The sequence below is a fragment of the Lepus europaeus genome, chromosome 5, assembly GCF_033115175.1.
Source record: "Lepus europaeus isolate LE1 chromosome 5, mLepTim1.pri, whole genome shotgun sequence".
Classification (NCBI taxonomy): Eukaryota; Metazoa; Chordata; class Mammalia; order Lagomorpha; family Leporidae; genus Lepus; species Lepus europaeus.
The window spans coordinates 115,665,613-115,682,416 of NC_084831.1; the positions used below are offsets into that span (position 1 = coordinate 115,665,613).

The window sequence follows — 16,804 nt, forward strand, 5'->3', positions numbered from 1 at the left end:
AGTTAAGAGTAGCATTGAAGATACAGGATGCTAATGGGAAGAATAGCCTCTTGGTTTGTGGATAGTGATGGTTTTCTTATGTTAGGCACAAGTGAAAAGAGGCCATGGTCTTTATGTGGAACATGCTTATAGAGATGCTTCTGAATGGCAAGTTGACAAAGATGCACTAAGATTGTACTATTTGGGCCTGCGCTGTGGCTTAACAGGGTAATCCTCTGCCTTGCGGCACTGGCACACCAGGTTCTAGTCCTGGTTGGGGCGCCGGATTCTATCCCGGTTGCCCCTCTTCCAGGCCAGCTCTCTGCTATTGCCCGGGAAGGCAGTGGAGGATGGCCCAAGTCCTTGGGCCCTGCACCCACATAGGAGAACAGGAGAAGCACCTGGCTCCTGGCTTCGGATCAGCGAGATGCCCCGGCTGCAGCGGCCATTGGAGGGTGAACCAACGGCAAAAAGGAAAACATTTCTCTCTGTCTCTCTCACTATCCACTCTGCCTGTCGAAAAAAAAAAAAAATTGTACTATTTGGTGGACAAGACACTCAGGATAGGAGGTTGTTGTCTTCTTTTAAGTAACATATGTGTAACAATGACCACAAACGCACTAACCCTCCTTTTAAAAGTAAAGCTTGGCTACTCCCTGGGTGGGCTGGAACCACCAACCTTTCAGTTAACAGCCGAACATGCTAACCGGTTGTGCCACAGAGACACGGGAAGCACCATGTTTCCGGTTTCAGAATGCACTGCGCATTCACTGAAAGCCTAGGTTTTTCCTCCCTTCTGCAAGATAACTGCGAACTCCAAGCTTCGGGAGTGTTTGGGACCCTGTCGCGTGCGTCCCCTTAGAAACCCTCACACCAGAAGGGCTGCCGAGTGGCCTTGGCCCCGCCTGCTTCGGAAACAGTGCACCAGGGACGCCCGAGTGCCCGACCCAGCGCGGGAGCCGTGCTGGGGCCCACGAGGTCCGAGCGCGCCCGTGGGAACCGTGCCGGCGCTTCCCGCTCCGCCCGGCTGCGCTCGGCAGAGTCCGTGAGGTCGGTGCGACTGGTGCGGGTGGGTGACCGCGCCAAAAGCAGACACTGGAAAAGAGCCCAAGAAAGCAGAGGCGTCGCTGAGACAACGAGACCTCCCAGGAGGCCTGCCTGCGGGGAAGCACCGGCCAGATCCCAGGGGTGGGAATCGTGACTGTGGGGAAGAAGAGGGAGGAAGAAGCGGAGACGCGCATGGGAGAGAAACGCTCAAGGATCTCTACACGTCCAAGAAGAGGGAGCGAGGAGAGTATGTTGCTTTGTTTTTGAAGTCTCAGAATGATAGGCGGCATAATGGTTGCCAGCAAGCTTCGCCAGCCTGGAGGTCTGCCATTGGAGCCCGGGACACCGCGACGCCTTCCAGCCACAGCTAGCAATGGGACCGGTGTCGCTCAGCTTGGACTCCTGCAGCCACCTGCGCGGAGGGTGGTCCCTGGCCCAAAGCGATCCGAAGAGGAGTAAACCTCACCGTGCACAAACCCGCAGCTGGCCACGTCAAAGAAGGAAACTTGGACGTGCTCTTTGTCAGAACTCGACGGGGAATACCCGCAACAGTGAACTGCTGCCTCGCAGGGACCCCGCGGCAGGAGCTTCCACCAATGACATAATGTGGTCGTAGTAGCCGTTCTCCCCGGAGAGTTTTTTTTTTGTTTTTAAATGCTTTTATTTAGTGCGAAAGGTGCATAAGAGCTTTTTTAAAGGGAGATAAATCTGGGTTCATACCGCGCGCAAGGAACCAGCCTCGTGGAGGAGCATCTAGCCCAGGAAGCCTAGGGCGTGTGGCCTGAAGGCCATGTGCCCTGGAGGCTCAGGGCTATAGCAAGCCCCCTCCTGGGAAGAGGCCAGGGAAGAAGTGAAGGGGCCTGGACACACCACTTCCCAGGCTTTTAACCCACTTCCAAAGGGGAGTGGTTAATTGACCTGATTGGCTGGTGGGCACCCAGGAGTGGCCAGGTAGGGGCATGAGGTCACACAGGGGCTTGGAGAAGGTATCAGGTAGGGTGTGAGGTCACACAGGGGTGTGGCAAAGGCGTGGTCTTCCAGCTCACAAACCTAATGGATTTTAACCTATATGCCTGCCTACTTCTTTCCCCCCTCAGAGACTCCATCCCTTTAATCCTAAGGGGAGTGGATGGACTTTGAATCATGTCTTCTGTAACTGCTTCCTGCTTATTGAGGAGCGTAGCGCAGGCCCTGGCCTATCCAGGGTCTGGAAGTCTCTGTCGATCCTATCTAACAAATTTGCTTTGTGAGCTGGAGCAGTCATTGCCAAGGTCTGTGTCCCCTGCACGGTCAGTTACTCCCAGGAGTCGAGTTCTGAAACATAAGTTGTTAATTAGTATAAGCAAAACTGGAGCAAAACCAATTGTAGGTGGGGTGCCCCTTTAGATGAAAACCACATATCTTACAGATTCCCAGACAGTGGGTAGTGGTAGGCTATCCTTATGTAGATTATAAACCCATTTAGCTTGAGTATAGAGAATTACAATAGAATAAAGCATTAGGTAGCTTTATCGTCAATAACAGTTCCCAGAGATGATTAAGACAGGCAGGTACAGCATGTTTGCCTTAAGGAGACAAAAGTTTTTACTTATCCCTTTTGCTTTGCAGTACTTAAGGCTTCTGGTTGGCTTATAGGAACAGTCAGTCATGTCCTTCACATTCACCTGTGAAGACTTAAGAGGTAGAAGTTTAGTCCTAATTTCAAGGGGGTGGTCGTGCTCAATAGCACCTGGTAAGGTCCCTTTCATTTACGCTGAAACTGATCTGAAGAGGACCTTAAGAGTGGCTTGCTCAGGAATTTCTAATGTTGGAGTTCTTGTCACAAACTCTGATTCCTTGGAACACCTTTGCAGCTCCCCTGGCCAGCACAGTGTCTGTTTCAGAGGCTTTTAAGCACACACTAGGCTTAGAATCCAGATCCTGGGATCCATAGCAACTTTTGTAGCTACCCTTTTCAGTACAAAGTGTGCATCAGGGCCTCTTTAAAGCTACATAGAAAAGCTTGGAATCTGAATTTTGGCATTCAAATTCCATAGAATCCTGTCATCAGCAATTCCCAATACCGGAGCTTTAGTTAGAAGCTCCTTAGTTCTCTGGAGCAACGTGTGCAGCTACCCTTTTCAGTACGGAGACTGCATCAGGGAGTCTTTAGAGCTACACGCAAAAGCTCGGGATCCAAAACTTGGAGTCCCAAGTCCACAGAATTTTGCCATTTTGAGAACTCTCCTCGGCTGTCTTTTAGTATCTAACCCTATGTTAAAACATACGAGCTAGGAATTCCACAAGATTTTACATTTGAGACACCTAATAAACTTTAAAGAAATACCTAAACACACAGGCAATGGAGTTTGACACTTAGACATAACTAGAACTTAGGATGCATAATATCACAATAGAACAAAGCAAATCTTTGGGATCAAGTTTTACCATTAATGTTAATACTGTAGTTCTCTTGAGAACAGAGATCCTACATGGGAAGTTAGTACACAGTGACTCCTGTTGTTAATTTAACAATTAACCCTCTTACATGTGACGTCAGTGATCACCCGAGGCCCTTGACATGAGCTGCCTAGGCCATGGAAGCCTTCTGAGTTCTGCAAACGCCATCAGTATTCAGACAGGGCCATACGCAAAGTGGGAGTTCTCTCCTCCCTCCGGAGAAAAGTACATCCTTCTCTGATGGCCACTCTTATCCACTGGGGTCTCACCCAGGGAGATGGGAGAGCTATTTCAAATAGCAGTCAGACTTCTTTTTTTTTTTTTTTAACACAAAGCCAGATTGAGTGGAATGAGTTTAGAATAAAATGAGTTGAGATTAGAATAAAAAGCCAAATAAAAAGCCGTGGTCCAGACTGGCTTGTCTCCACTCCCTGTATCCTAGTTTTTATGGGAACAATAAATTATTGCACTACAGTACACATTGTAAATTACTGCACTACGGTACAGTACTCTGTAAAAAGAAGTAATTAGTGCAATGTGTTTAATTTTGTAGATGCAGTCAGCATCCAGTTCAAGTTATAGAAGATTACTATGATTCAAGAAAGGTGTGTGAAGCCCCTTTCCAAGCCAACCCTTCCCTCTCTCTCTCTTAGTTAATCACAATTCTGAGTCTTAATTCAAGAACTCACAATTGCTTTTTTAAATTCATGTCAATGATTGTACAAGGGTACTCAAAAAGATTGTGAAAATGGAAGTCAAAGGTAAGTTTCCTTTGCTGTAATTTTTTTTTAAATCCATGCATATGATCAGTATTCAGAAAGTTCCAAAAATATCATATCATGAAAAAAATGCTTGGATTTTAAAATTTTTTTCACCAAAATAAATGTTTAAATTTCATGCCCTTGTGTACTTTTTTGTACCTGGCTTCTCCCCACTCCTGGGAAATTATGCCCATTATGTTCATGAGATATATCCAAGTTATGTGTATCATTTCTAAATTTTGGTCCCAAAGTTTCCTGAGCTTTTGATGGAAGAAAAAGTAGGAAAGTCACTGAACCCCATATGGAATGCTGGTCTTCCATGGCTGAAATAAATATCTTCCTAGGGATTTGTTTCTTAAACTCCAAATATTGCTCTGGATTAATTTAAAAATCTCTTTTCAGTTAAGTTTTCTGCCAGTACCATGTATTCAAAGCAATCTAATTCGGTTTTCTATTCAGGGTAGACATGCATAGCATCTCTGTACTATAATATATGTGGCTAGCCCATAATTGTAGGCATCTAACCCCCCTCCAAGTTTGCAAAATGACTGAGCAATAGTAAAATGGCTGTATCCATGCAATTATTTCTCCTGCTTTCCTTTATTTCTTCAGAGATCTTGCTTTGGCTTCCACAGGAAGTGATGAGAAGACAATGCGTCTTCTCCTGCTGTACAATGGTCAGGGAGCATGCAGATAACTCTCTCCATAGTATTCCTTGCCAGATGTCTGCTGGGGCTCTGCCCAGACCATCTGTCCATGTGAGATGCATCACTGGAGCCAAAGGAATCTGCACCCGACAGACAGACCTGGGCCCTAGCGCTATTGGCTCATGATCCCTTGGTTCTTCTGTTTCTCCCATGAGCAGAAACAGAGCTCTTTACTCCTGCATGCTGAACCTGGGTCCTGGACCAAGGCTTTTGTTCTTTCTTTCATTGTTGCATCGTGATTTCTCCCACCAGGGGCATCGCTGGGGGTTTCTGAGTGTGATCTTTTCAAGTGAACTTCTGGGGTGATCTCTGTTAGGTGGTGATTGACAGAGATGCATTCTCTGTTTGATGGTGCGTGACAGGAAGACTAGTCTGCGAGTCTGTATTGATTGTCCATTACCCTGGAGAGGCTGGTATTTCCTGGCATTTGAGCCTGCAGCAGTGCGGAGCTGTTCACATCTCATCTTACCAGTGTGTGCTGAAGTTATTATGGGCCTATAGCTGTCAAGCAACAGCTTTTTTTTTTTTTTTTTTTTAAGAATTATTTCTTTATTTGAAAGGCAGAGTTACAGAGTCTTAGAGAGCAAGAGAGAGAAAAATCTTCCATCTGCTAATTTATCCCCTAAATGACCTCAAGAGCTGGGGCTGTGCCAGGCAGAGGACTGAGTCTCCAGTTCATGTCCTGGCTGCTTCCCTGGATAGCAGCGGAGGATGGCCAAGTCCTTGGGCCCCTGCACGCACCTGGGGATTTGGAAAAAGCTCCTGGCACCTGGCTGTGGATTGTCTCAGCTTCAGCTGTGGAGGCCATTTGGGGAGTGAACCAGCAGAAGGAAGACTTCTCTCTGTGTCTCCATCTTTCTCTAACTCTGTATTTCAAATAAATAAGCAAATATTTAAAAGAAGAGAAATATATATATAGAGAAAGTGAGAGAGAAAGGAAAGAAAACCTGAAAGCATTTCCCTCTTGTAAATGTGGCAGGAGCGGGGTGACAATGGCCAGCACGGGAGAAGAGAAACGAGGTGTGGTTGATGTGAACTGCGTGGCCACGTCTCCTCTTCACTCTGCTCTTATTCTCCTCACTTCAGGAAAAGAGTCTTGTTTCCGCCCGGTTTCGAACCGGGGACCTTTCGCGTGTGAGGCGAACGTGATAACCACTACACTACGGAAACCTACCACAGTGTTACCTGCTAAAATATTTCCCTGAAAGCCATGCAGATGAAGCCTCGTGCCCGGGTATCTTCATGAGACAATATCGTGCCTTTCTCGTCCCCTTCCCGCCGCCATCGGTCACTTCCCCCATCCACAGAGGATAACAAACCCCGCGTTTCCACGAACACGTTAGGGTCCTGCGGGACAGAGGGGGCAGTGTCCGTTCCCCTAGGGAGCAGCACGGGCGCCAGCCTCTGGGGAACCCGCACTCCCTGCGGCCCCGCACGCCCGTGCCTCGCCGCCCTCGCACATCCCCGAAGGAGCCGCTGGGGCTCCTCCGCGGGCCGCCCCGGGAGCTGCCGGGTGCCCGCCGCTCCCACAGGAGCCTCGCAGCTAGGGCCCCGCCACGGTCCCTGGGCCCGGGGCAGGCCAGGCAGAGGCTGACGGGGAGGACAGAGCCGACGAAAGCGGCAAGGACAGCCCAGTGCCATTCCGGGGGGGCCCGAGGGACATGGGTCTGCTCGCCTTGGTCCGCGCCGCTTGCTTGAACTCCGTCACCACGAGGAAGGACCGGGTGACAGCAAGGCCCGTCCGCGAGCCACAGGAACACACGCGCTGCTGGCGGGTTAGATGTGGAGTCGAGGAACGCCTCGGCGTCAGAGCCCTGGTGTTTGGGATTGCTCTGAGCGTGGGGAGGATGGGGACCGAGCTCCAGCTGAGATGGAAACACTCAGGGGCGGCAGGGTTTGGGGGATGGGCTCGTGGTGGTCTCTGGGGACCCCAAGGCCTTGCTTGAGAGAGATTCCCTCGGGCGTCTGTGTCCCTGCTTGCGTGTGCGTTGTCGTGGGAGCTCGTAGCGGCTCAACTCTCAGCTCCTCGTACCCTGGGCGCCTTCGGGTCTCCCTCCCGCCGGCCACCCCCGGGTGCCCTGGCGGCTGCGCACACCTCCCCGGAGGCCCGCTGTCTGCTCCCCGAGGCTGCCTGCTGTCTGAGCTCAGCCGGGACGCAAGGCTGCCTGCGGGGCGGGGCTCCTGGTGGGTCCCGTGCGGTTCGCCCTTTGGCGGGAATCTGGAGGGGGCGGCCTCCCAGGGCTTCCCGGAAGACGGGACGAGGCGCAGGTGTGGTAACATGGATTAGTTCTTCTCCGACGTGCGTGTCCAACGCAGCCGCTGCTGCGGGGGAAACACAGCAGGCAGCGCTTGCTGTGTATCCCTGGTGGTCTAGTGGCTAGGATTCGGCGCTTTCACCGCCGCGGCCCGGGTTCGATTCCCGGTCAGGGAAGGGTCGTTTTATGCCCCCATGGTCTTCGCAACTCTCACTCTGGGCCTGCTGTTGTCATCGCCATTTCCCACTCAGGCCCCTGTCACTTGACAAGTCCCACAAGCAACCTACCCCAGGCTACACAACGATGTGGCTTAAACTCCGCCACTACAGTGCAGTAAGAAATGAGCTTTTGAAAGTGTGCAGGAAAATTTCACAGGAGTCTGTCAAGAGCCGGCTGACGCCAGCATGGAAACTCTCTGTGAGGCTCTGCCTGGCCTGTGGCGCTGCAGCCATCAGCATTCACTGCTCCCAGCACAGGGAGATCACCATCTGCAGCACACTCTCCTCCAAGGCCCCTCCCACACCAGGGTGTGGGGGCAGTGTCTTCCTGGTGCCTACCTGAATCAGCCTGCTAGCCTAGAGGTCTGGTAAGCCTGGGGCTTCCTGTGTTTCAAAGATGTCCAGCTTTATGGTGGATTGCCAAAGACAAGTCAGTGGACAGGAAAAGTTCAGCTTCAGGAAAAGAAATGCAAACAGGAGTGAAGTTTGTGAAAATGCCCAGTGCAATCTGGGCACATGTCTCCGTCTGTGGGCTGCACTGAAACCTTTAGGACGGAAATCTGGGCGCTCAGGAGGACTTTCAACATCAGGAGTGAAGAGCCACCTCTCAACACTCTTTGCAAAGATTCTGTGACTGTTCCCTTGGGTTGTCTGGCAGTGAACCTGTGTGACCCTGCTCTCCTACAGACCCTACAGACCTGCCTCCTACATCACAGAATTTCTTGCCTGACCTATGTCAGTTGTCAGAGTGGGAGACCCAATGCAGTTTTCCTGTGCAATCCCAGGGACTTAGTGACATTTGATTCTGGAATGATTGATGGCCCTGGACTGGTGCTACCACTCTGCAGTATACAGGAGTGTACCTATGACGATGGGAGTTTAGGGGCCACCACTGCACCATAGCGCGTAAAGCTGCTGCCTGCAGTGCTGGCATCCCATATGGGCACCATTCCAAGACCCTGCAGCTCCACTCCCAATCTAACTCTCTACTATGGCCTGGGAAAGCAGTGGAAGATGGCCCAAGTCCTTGGGCCCCTGCACCTGCATGGGAGACCTGGAAGAAGCTCCTGGTTCCTCTCTTCAGATCAGTGCAGCTCTGGACATTGAGGCCAACTGGGAAGTGGACCAGTGGATTAAAGACTCTCTCTCTCTGCCTCTCCTTTCTTTCTGTGTAACTCTGACTTTCAAATAAAATAAATACATCTTTTTTTAAAAAAATAATCTGAGCAATAAAAAAAAAAATGAAAAGATGAGAGTTCAGGGGCAGACATTGTGGTGCCATGGGCTGGGCTGCCACTGGGACACCTGCATCCCATATCAGAGCCGAGTATCAGACCTGCCTCCACTTCCAGTCCAGCTGTCTGCTAATGTGCCTAGAGGGAGCAGTGATGGCTCACAGACTGGGTTACTTGACAGCCAGGAGTGAGACCTCGATGGGCCTCATGGTGCCAGTTTCCACCTGGCCCAGCCCAGGCTATTGGAGGCATTTGGGGAGTGAAGATTCCTCTCTCTCTCTCTCTCTCTCTCTCTCTCTCTCTCTCTTTTTCTCTCTTTCGCTCTGTGTGTGTGTGCACACTGTGCCTTCCAAATAACAACACCTTTAAAAAGAAGGATAGACATTGCTGTTTCAAGCTGGAGAAAGAAAGTTTTAATTTCAACTTGTACAAAAAAGATAAGCAACAAAACGTATGTAAAATGAAATTTATTTTCTGAGGTTTCTAAACCCTAACATTCAAGTAAAATGAACATGTGCCTAAGAGCTGGTAAACCATCTGCAGGGACTTTTTTCTGCCTGTTCCTGGACTCAAATCCTTGCTCTTTCCTGGCTGGGATGGGGAGGGAAAAGGATGAGTGCCTTTGAGGATCCTCTCCTGATCTGGGCATTGGTGTCTTAGGGGCTATCCCATTAGCAGAAGAAGGGCTGGGATTTCTGCAAGCAAAGGGCCCATTGGTCCTGCCGTGTAATTTGGTTCTCAGAGATGGTGACTTCCTTGATTTAGACTTGCTTTGTTGTTTTATTTTCTCATCAATTAGAGAATTATTGCTGACTTAACTTTTGGTATTGAAATTAAACAAGTCATTTAATACTTCAGTTGTTACCTGAAATAGATAAATAAACAAACAAAAACAACTCATTAGCAATCTTCTGTGTGGTCTTGCTGATAAGTGCCTGGGGCTGGGGCTGGAGCTGGGTGGAGATGGAGACCAGGGGGAGCCCGACTATGGGGAAGGGGAGAAGTTACAGGAGTGGATTACAGGCCAGAAGGAGATGGTGGCGCTAGCACATTCAAGACAGAGTCTCCTGAAGTGTGCTGGCTGCCCGTGGTGTGGGACAGAGGGCCCCAGCACCTCCTGATGCCAAGAGCCCTGCTCCCAGCTGCTGCTGCAGGTGAGTTAGCCAGACCCCCACCAGCTCCTCCTCCTCGGCCTCAGTTTACCCTGCATGCTGCCCCTGGGGAAAATAAAGGTCTTTGTAAGGCCCTGGGGTGAGAGCCATAGCTCAAACACACACATTCAGACTTGTTACAGCAAAGAGAAGACATTTGCAGGAAAATTCTCCTAAATCATCTCATAGGAGGGTGGGGCCACAGGAAGAGCCCTACAGTGTGAGAGGCACCAGGGTCCTTGGACAATAACAAGACTGTGAGAAGATCATGGTGACAAGGGGCTAAGGACTCAACCCACATGACCTAGAGGTCAAAAGCCTGAGCTGGACACCAACATGTCTTCTGCTACATCACAGAATGTCAGGGAAGGCGGAGGGAGGGCTTCCACCTGGAGGAAGCTGGACAAGTTCTACAGGGTGAGCATGACTTTGGCTGGGACAGGAACACGCTTTGCCCGGTGAGTCTTGTCAATGTTCTTGTGCAGATAGAAGGCAGCGGTGGGGGAAAGAAGTGAGCAGAAGAAGGAACAGGGAAATTGCCAAATAAAGGGCAAGGCATGCATATATTGTACCTAAAACGTTTCTCAGACTAGAAAACTTAGGTAACGGTCTCTAATAGAAATCTTTTTCTAAGCTACCAGGGCTTTTCCTCTCAGCCCCTGAATCTGGAAAAAGCACCTGGGATTCCTTCCATCACAGGATAAGGACAGCCTTTAATGAGACCCATAAGGAAGCTTGAGTATGGAGCTTCCTCAGATGGCAGTCGTTTCAAAACTCAGGTATGTATGACGAGGGCCGTCACCTGATGAGGATTATGTATGGAAGGATATTTTAAACTGTCTATGAAACAACAGCTTTCACAGGGCAATTTTAAATTTTATATAACTTAAATTCTTGTTAAATATCCCACAGAGAGCTCCCTGGTGGCTCAGAGGCTAGGAGCTGGCCTGACTTAGGGATGCAAGAGAGCAGAGGATTGTGGGGGAAGGGTGAAATGTGCCGAGTCCTGGAAGTGAGTTCATTCTGTGCTTGCCTGTTTCCTGTGGCCAGTTTGGCTCTGGGCCTGGGCCTCTGAAGGAGGCAGGCTCGCTGTCTTTTGGGAGGCATGGGACCCTTGGGCCAAATGATGCTTGTAGCGTGACTCCTATCTCTATGCTGTATTTAAATAATGGGACTGAGCTGGGAAAAAAAAAAAAAAAAAGAGCAAGGCATAGATCTTGGCTGATGCCCCTGATCCCAGGGGAAAGCAACCTTCTGCAAAGGTAATTTCTCCTTAGGGCGTTTCCAGGGATATCTTCAGGAACTAACCAAAAAGTTCTTTAATACAAAGTAAGGGCTGATGCCGTGGCTCACTAGGTTAATCCTCCGCCTGCAGCGCCGGCACCCAGGGTTCTAGTCCAGGTTGGGGTGCCATATTCTGTCCTGGTTGCTCCTCTTCCAGTCCAGCTCTCTCCTGTGGCCCCGGAAGGCAGTGGAGGATGGTCCAAGAGCCTGGGCCCTGCACGGGCATGGGAAATCAGGAGGAAGCACCTGGCTCCTGGCTTCGGATCGGCGCAGCGCTGGCCATAGCAGCCATTTGGGGATGAACCAACGGAAAGGAAGACTTTTCTCTCTGTCTCTCTCTCACTGTCTAAATCGCAGAGGATTAGCCCCTGAGCCATGGCACCGGCACTCTGGGTTTTTGTTATGGTTGGGGCGCTGGTTCTGTCCAGTAGCTCCTGTCTCAGTCCATTTTTTTAAAAAATGAAAAATGAAAAAATGCTTATTTCTCATTCCTTAGGTGTTTCCCATCAACCCATCTTCTTAGGGAAGGATTTGGGGTTGGTTATGATTTGTTCCATCTGATGTAGGGGAGGCAAATGCAAACCCAGAAGCAGTTCCCTAAGTTTGGTTTCCTTGCTGTTGGGTTCTCTTTGGGAGAAGAAGACCTAAAAGCTCTCTGTATAGTTTCTTTCATGAGAAGACTCATTGAAGGCAACATTTTCCAGGACCTCCCGCTGTGCCCTCACCACTTACCTCTGCACACAGGGTTCCTGCACACAGGGAGTCTCTGGTATTTTTCCCTGAGGACCCTGTTTTCATCATACAGCTGCACAATGGAATCCAGGACCTGCCAGTAGAGGTTGGAGGTGCATCCTGTCCAGGAGAGAATTACAGTGAGGCAAGGTATTCACATTCGCTTAAGAGAAGGCTTCCTGCTAATTCCCTGAACTCCACGGCAGGGCCTGAGGGGCTGCACTGACAGGCTGATGGGGAACAAGCTTCCTGGTCACCTGCTTCCCAGCTCCAGCACATTCACATCATTCTACACCCAGTGCTGCAACATGAGGAAGACTGGGCCGTGTGTGCGACCCGGTCACTCTTGTTGGGGCCCAGCTCAATGATGTGGCCTGGAGGCCTCAGTATGAGAGTAGTGGAAGGCGAGGGCTGAGGCAGAAGAACCCTAGGATCCACGAGGAGCCCTGGGAGCAAGGACCAAACCAGACATAGGAGGCTGATGAGAATGGCAGTGGAGGAGACTGTCCACAGACGCAGACCGTGCTCAGAGTCAGAGGCACGAACATGGTTTGGGGGTCAGATGGCTGTAAGGGGAAGGAAGAGCTTAGCATGGTCAAGTCTCTACCTAAGTCTATTTGGTCACTTGCAGAATAAGAGGAACAGCACCGGTGCTCGCTCTCTATCCAGTCCATTTGTAAGAAGTGGGTGAAACAGGTCCAACATGTGCTTAGATTCTCTGAAGCTCTGGGCAGTGTCCTGCCCGTGGAAACACACCCACTGCCAGACTCAGGCCCCTTGGGCCCCCCTACCACTGTCTCTGTCCATGGTGCTGATGTGACGCTGCAGCCTCTGTCGCAGGCTGACATTGACCACCATGGTCTCCTTCAGGTGCTTCCGCAGTTTTTTAGATCTCATCTTCTGCAGCCGTTCCTCCAAGGCGTGAGATGAGGGAGGGGGAGGATGAATCCTTGTCACTGTTGGAAAGCTGGGGGCCACCTAACATGATCCCTGCCTCTCAGGATCGTGGGTCCCCTTTCTGCAGGAGCCCTCCAGGTGGGTTTCAAGTGAAGAATGGGCAAGCACTGAGCACACTCACAGGGCTGCCTCCACCCAGGGGCATGGGAGGAGCAGGGGAGGAAAAGAGGAGGAACAAAGACACTGAGGGCCTCCAGGTAAGGCCAGACGGTTCCCGTGGAAGCTGTGGCTACCTCCTCGGTGTGACTTGCAGGAACTGGAAATACCTTCCTCTACTACATACCTCGCCCAGACCAGTTCAACACATGGTGAACACTTCCTCTGCAGCTCAGGGTGAAATGTGAAAGGGAAATGGGGATTCCTTCCTAGGAGGATGATCTGAGCAATAAAGGGCACCTCCTTACACCTGCCACGTGAAGGAGAGGGAGAAAGAGGAGACTGATGGGGTTTATATTACTGTGCAAATAGCCCAGTGGGTCCTGAGTGAATTAACACAGTCTCATTCTGCTGCCAAGAAAAGGATATAGGAAAATACTCCAGGAAATGAAAGCTGGACATAAAGAAAGGGAAGACAAAGACTGAAGCTGTGTTCTAAACACACACCAGCGAATCTGCTGCCCAGGGGTCTCCTCTGGCCATGCAGGAGCTGCCCTGGCTCCTGGGGGTTTTTGAAAGGGAAGCATGCTGCTGACACCACACTTACTCATGGCCTTTCTTTCACCAGACATGCTGGCTGTTGAATTGGACAGCAGCATTGCAGAAATGAGAAGAAACCTCCCAAGGTTTGGGGAAAAAAAGAAAAGAAAAAAAAAAAAAAGAAAACCTTTGTTGCTGCACAAAGCATGACATTCTGGCCATTTACCAGGGGCTGGCAACATCAGAGACTTGTCTTTAGGAAAATCGCCTTTCAACTGTCACTCTGATGGGACCTTGGGAGGAGGCAAGGGGACAGGATGCCTGATAACTGAGCAAGGCTGGCAGTATTCCTACATGATTGGAAAATGCAGGGATACCATCCATGGACTATAATTATCAAGACCATTTCAGAGCGCGGGGGGCTGGTGCTGTGCCATAGTGGGTAAAGCCACTGCCTGCAGTAGTGACATCCCATATGGGGGGAGGGTTTCTAGTCCCAGCTGCTCCACTTCCAATGCAGCGCTCTGCTGTGGCCTAGAAAAGCAGTAGAAGATGGCCCAAGTCCATGGACCCTGCACATGCATGTGACCCAAAAGAAGCTCCTGGTTCCTGGCTTCAGATCACATCAGCTTTGGCTGTTGTAGACATTGGGGGAATGAACTAGCAGATGGAAGACCTCTCTCTCTCTCTCTCTCTCTTGCTCTCGCTCTCGCTCTGCCCCTCTCTGCCAGAATGTAACTCTGCCTTTCAAATTAATAGATAACTCTTGAGAAAAAAAAAAGACCATCTCAGGAAAAGAGCTGTCCCATGAAAGGCAGGTTGTGTATATGGACTGTGGAGTTGGCTGAAACTTTCCCGTGCTCCCATCACTCTCCTCTATGGGCCACTGTGCGTGCATCAGATGCTCTATCCAGTGGTGGCAGGGTGGCTCAGGCGAGATGTCAACCAGGAACACTGAAAATACTGCACTTGACACCTGAGCCCAGCACTCTTTTCAGCCTATATGCCTTTTCAAGGAGAAGCTTCTAGGCCTGTCTACACAGATGCTACAGCTCAGTTCAGACAGAAGCGGTGAGCGTGCAGAAGGAAGAAGCTACTGGAAGGTTTTGAGCCGTACTTTATTTACAAGGGGAGCAGTCACAGCCTGGGTCCACAGCAGAGGTGGCTTCTTGTGCTTCAGACAGGACGATGTCACTGCTGGAAGGCTGAGCACAGTTGTGCTGGCCGGAAGGAGTCAGATACCGTTCATCCACCGCGTCCTCGGGCTCCACACTCCCTCCCTCCCTCTGGTGCTCTCTGTGGGGCCTGGTGGGAGAGGCAAGATGAGAGAGGTAACCAAGTTAGCGAACAAAGTTCATTACAGGTCCTGATCTGAAGCTCATGAAGCAGCACCAACACCAGTGAGGACAACGCAACAAGAAGCAATGTGGCATCCACTTCTGATGGGGCGAGGTGGGCTAGAGCTGGGGCAGAGACAGCAGCAGGTGCTCAGTGCACTGACACATAGCTCAGTGTGAAGAAGACGACTCAGGAACTGCCCTAAATCCAGTTAGAGACCCAAAACAGTGAACACAAGATGTATAAATAAAGCATTGTATTTTATATTACATGAAGTGGCTCTTTGAATATTAGTTCCCGAGACAGCAAAACCTCCCTGGGCTCTTCCACCTTTGAGATTTCTCCAGATATTTGATGTCATTTGAGTTTGTTTTTCAAGGTAACTTTTTGGGAATAAAACATCTGCTAACAAATCTCAGGAAAACTGTGCAGAAATGAGACAGGCATCTCAATCTGGGGTTCAAGCATGAAGGTTTAAAACTCACACAGAAACCATGGGCCACTGCTTGGTTTCCCTTTAGGTCAGACTAAAAGTGAACTTGAGACATTACTAATAAATGGAAGCAATGTATGAGCTCCCAGTAGAGCAGGTGACCATTAGAGATAGGACACATCCTTGTAAAAATCCATGGACAAAGAGGTCCCATCCGCAGTCTCTGGGTTGGCTTTGTCGTTGTTGCTCATGGTGTTAACGTTGAGCTCTCTTTGGATCCCTTGCTTTTGGAATCCTCTCTAGTTTTCCTCACTCCATCACCAGCCCCTTCACCATTCAGAGTTACCTGTGGGCCAGGGTCTCTTGTCTGTCTCCATATTTCTGATCATTGTGATTCTCTGCAAAGCACGAATAGAAAGCGAGTCAGAAACTAAGCAGGCCCCATTCAGACATCACAGACATGAGACTCTATGATCAGAGACTGATCCTTCTGCGTGTACATTCAGAAAGCTCTGGGAGAGTTGTTCCAGGAGGCCTCTGGGAACACATCAAGAGCAGAGCCTTGGAAAGATGTCTTATCCCCTGCACAGGGTGTTCCCGATGTAGATACAGGATGTCTACAGCATCTCTTTTCTAGCTCACAGGACCCTTGCATAGTTGCCTTCAGGATTTCTCCAGCTGGAACCTTCATTTCCACCCCAAAGCCGCCCACTAGAGCGTGGTTTGATTCCCACTAATGCTTCTCCTGCAGACCCTACTTGCAGTCTCCTGGGAGAGGACAGGCAACCCTGTCCACCACCATTGCACCCAGAGCACAGCCCAGGCACCGACAGCCCTGGCCCTCTGGTGCTCTCAGATGTTCCCAGAGGGAGTCTCTCTATAGAGTGATGCCAGAGAAATCCCCTTTCCCAACACCAGCATCTGCTTTATCTGGTGCATCAACTGAGCCCTGAAACGAAACAATTCACCAGCATTGCTTCAATTGATCTCTACAGCACTCAAAGGAATTCCAACTGACCCACTTTAGAAATGAGTAAACAAATTCAGGGTGGATCAATCACTGATCAAAGGAAGGGCGTGGATGCAATGAATTATTTGCTGAGATGAGAGCCTTGGTAATGGTGACCCTCAGCCCAGAGCTCTTTCCATTGTACATGCTGGCTCCTTCCTATTCTTTCTGCTTCTGCCCATGATGGAACAGAAGGGACCAGATTTACCCTCGCCCCTCAACAATGAGGACATGACAGTTTTCAACAACAGCGCTGGACATCACACATCGTGCAGTACAGCACAGCGGTGCCTGCGAGGGAGAAACCAAGGAGGTGAGTCTGGCCCTTGCCCCACTCCACTGCCTGAGATCCCCGGACTGCAGGGCTTAGGGAGAACCCAGGCAGAGCCTGCACTGAGTTTCAACAGCTCAAGACTAAAGAGATCGCAGGGCGAATACAAGAGAGGAGGCTGTTGCTCAGAGATAGGTGCCTTGGCTAACTGCATTCAGTGTTCAGCTATGAACTGATGAGTACGTGAGTGTGAGGAAATGGTACAAACCTGGGCAAAGAACTTCCAATCATCTCCAGCTCACACTGAAGTTGTGATAGTTGCTGCCTCCACCGGCCAGGGGGAGAAACTGTA

General features: G+C 50.2%; 2 non-coding genes across 2 annotated transcripts; one reads left to right on the forward strand and one right to left on the reverse strand.

Annotated features, from left to right (window-relative positions):
• Positions 1–6,030: 6,030 nt before the first annotated feature.
• On the reverse strand, positions 6,031–6,103 carry TRNAV-CAC (transfer RNA valine (anticodon CAC)). The gene has a single exon. It is a non-coding gene; the product is annotated as a tRNA-Val (tRNA).
• Positions 6,104–7,292: 1,189 nt separating this feature from the next.
• On the forward strand, positions 7,293–7,364 carry TRNAE-UUC (transfer RNA glutamic acid (anticodon UUC)). Its single transcript has one exon. It is a non-coding gene; the product is annotated as a tRNA-Glu (tRNA).
• The last annotated feature ends 9,440 nt before the right edge of the window (positions 7,365–16,804 follow it).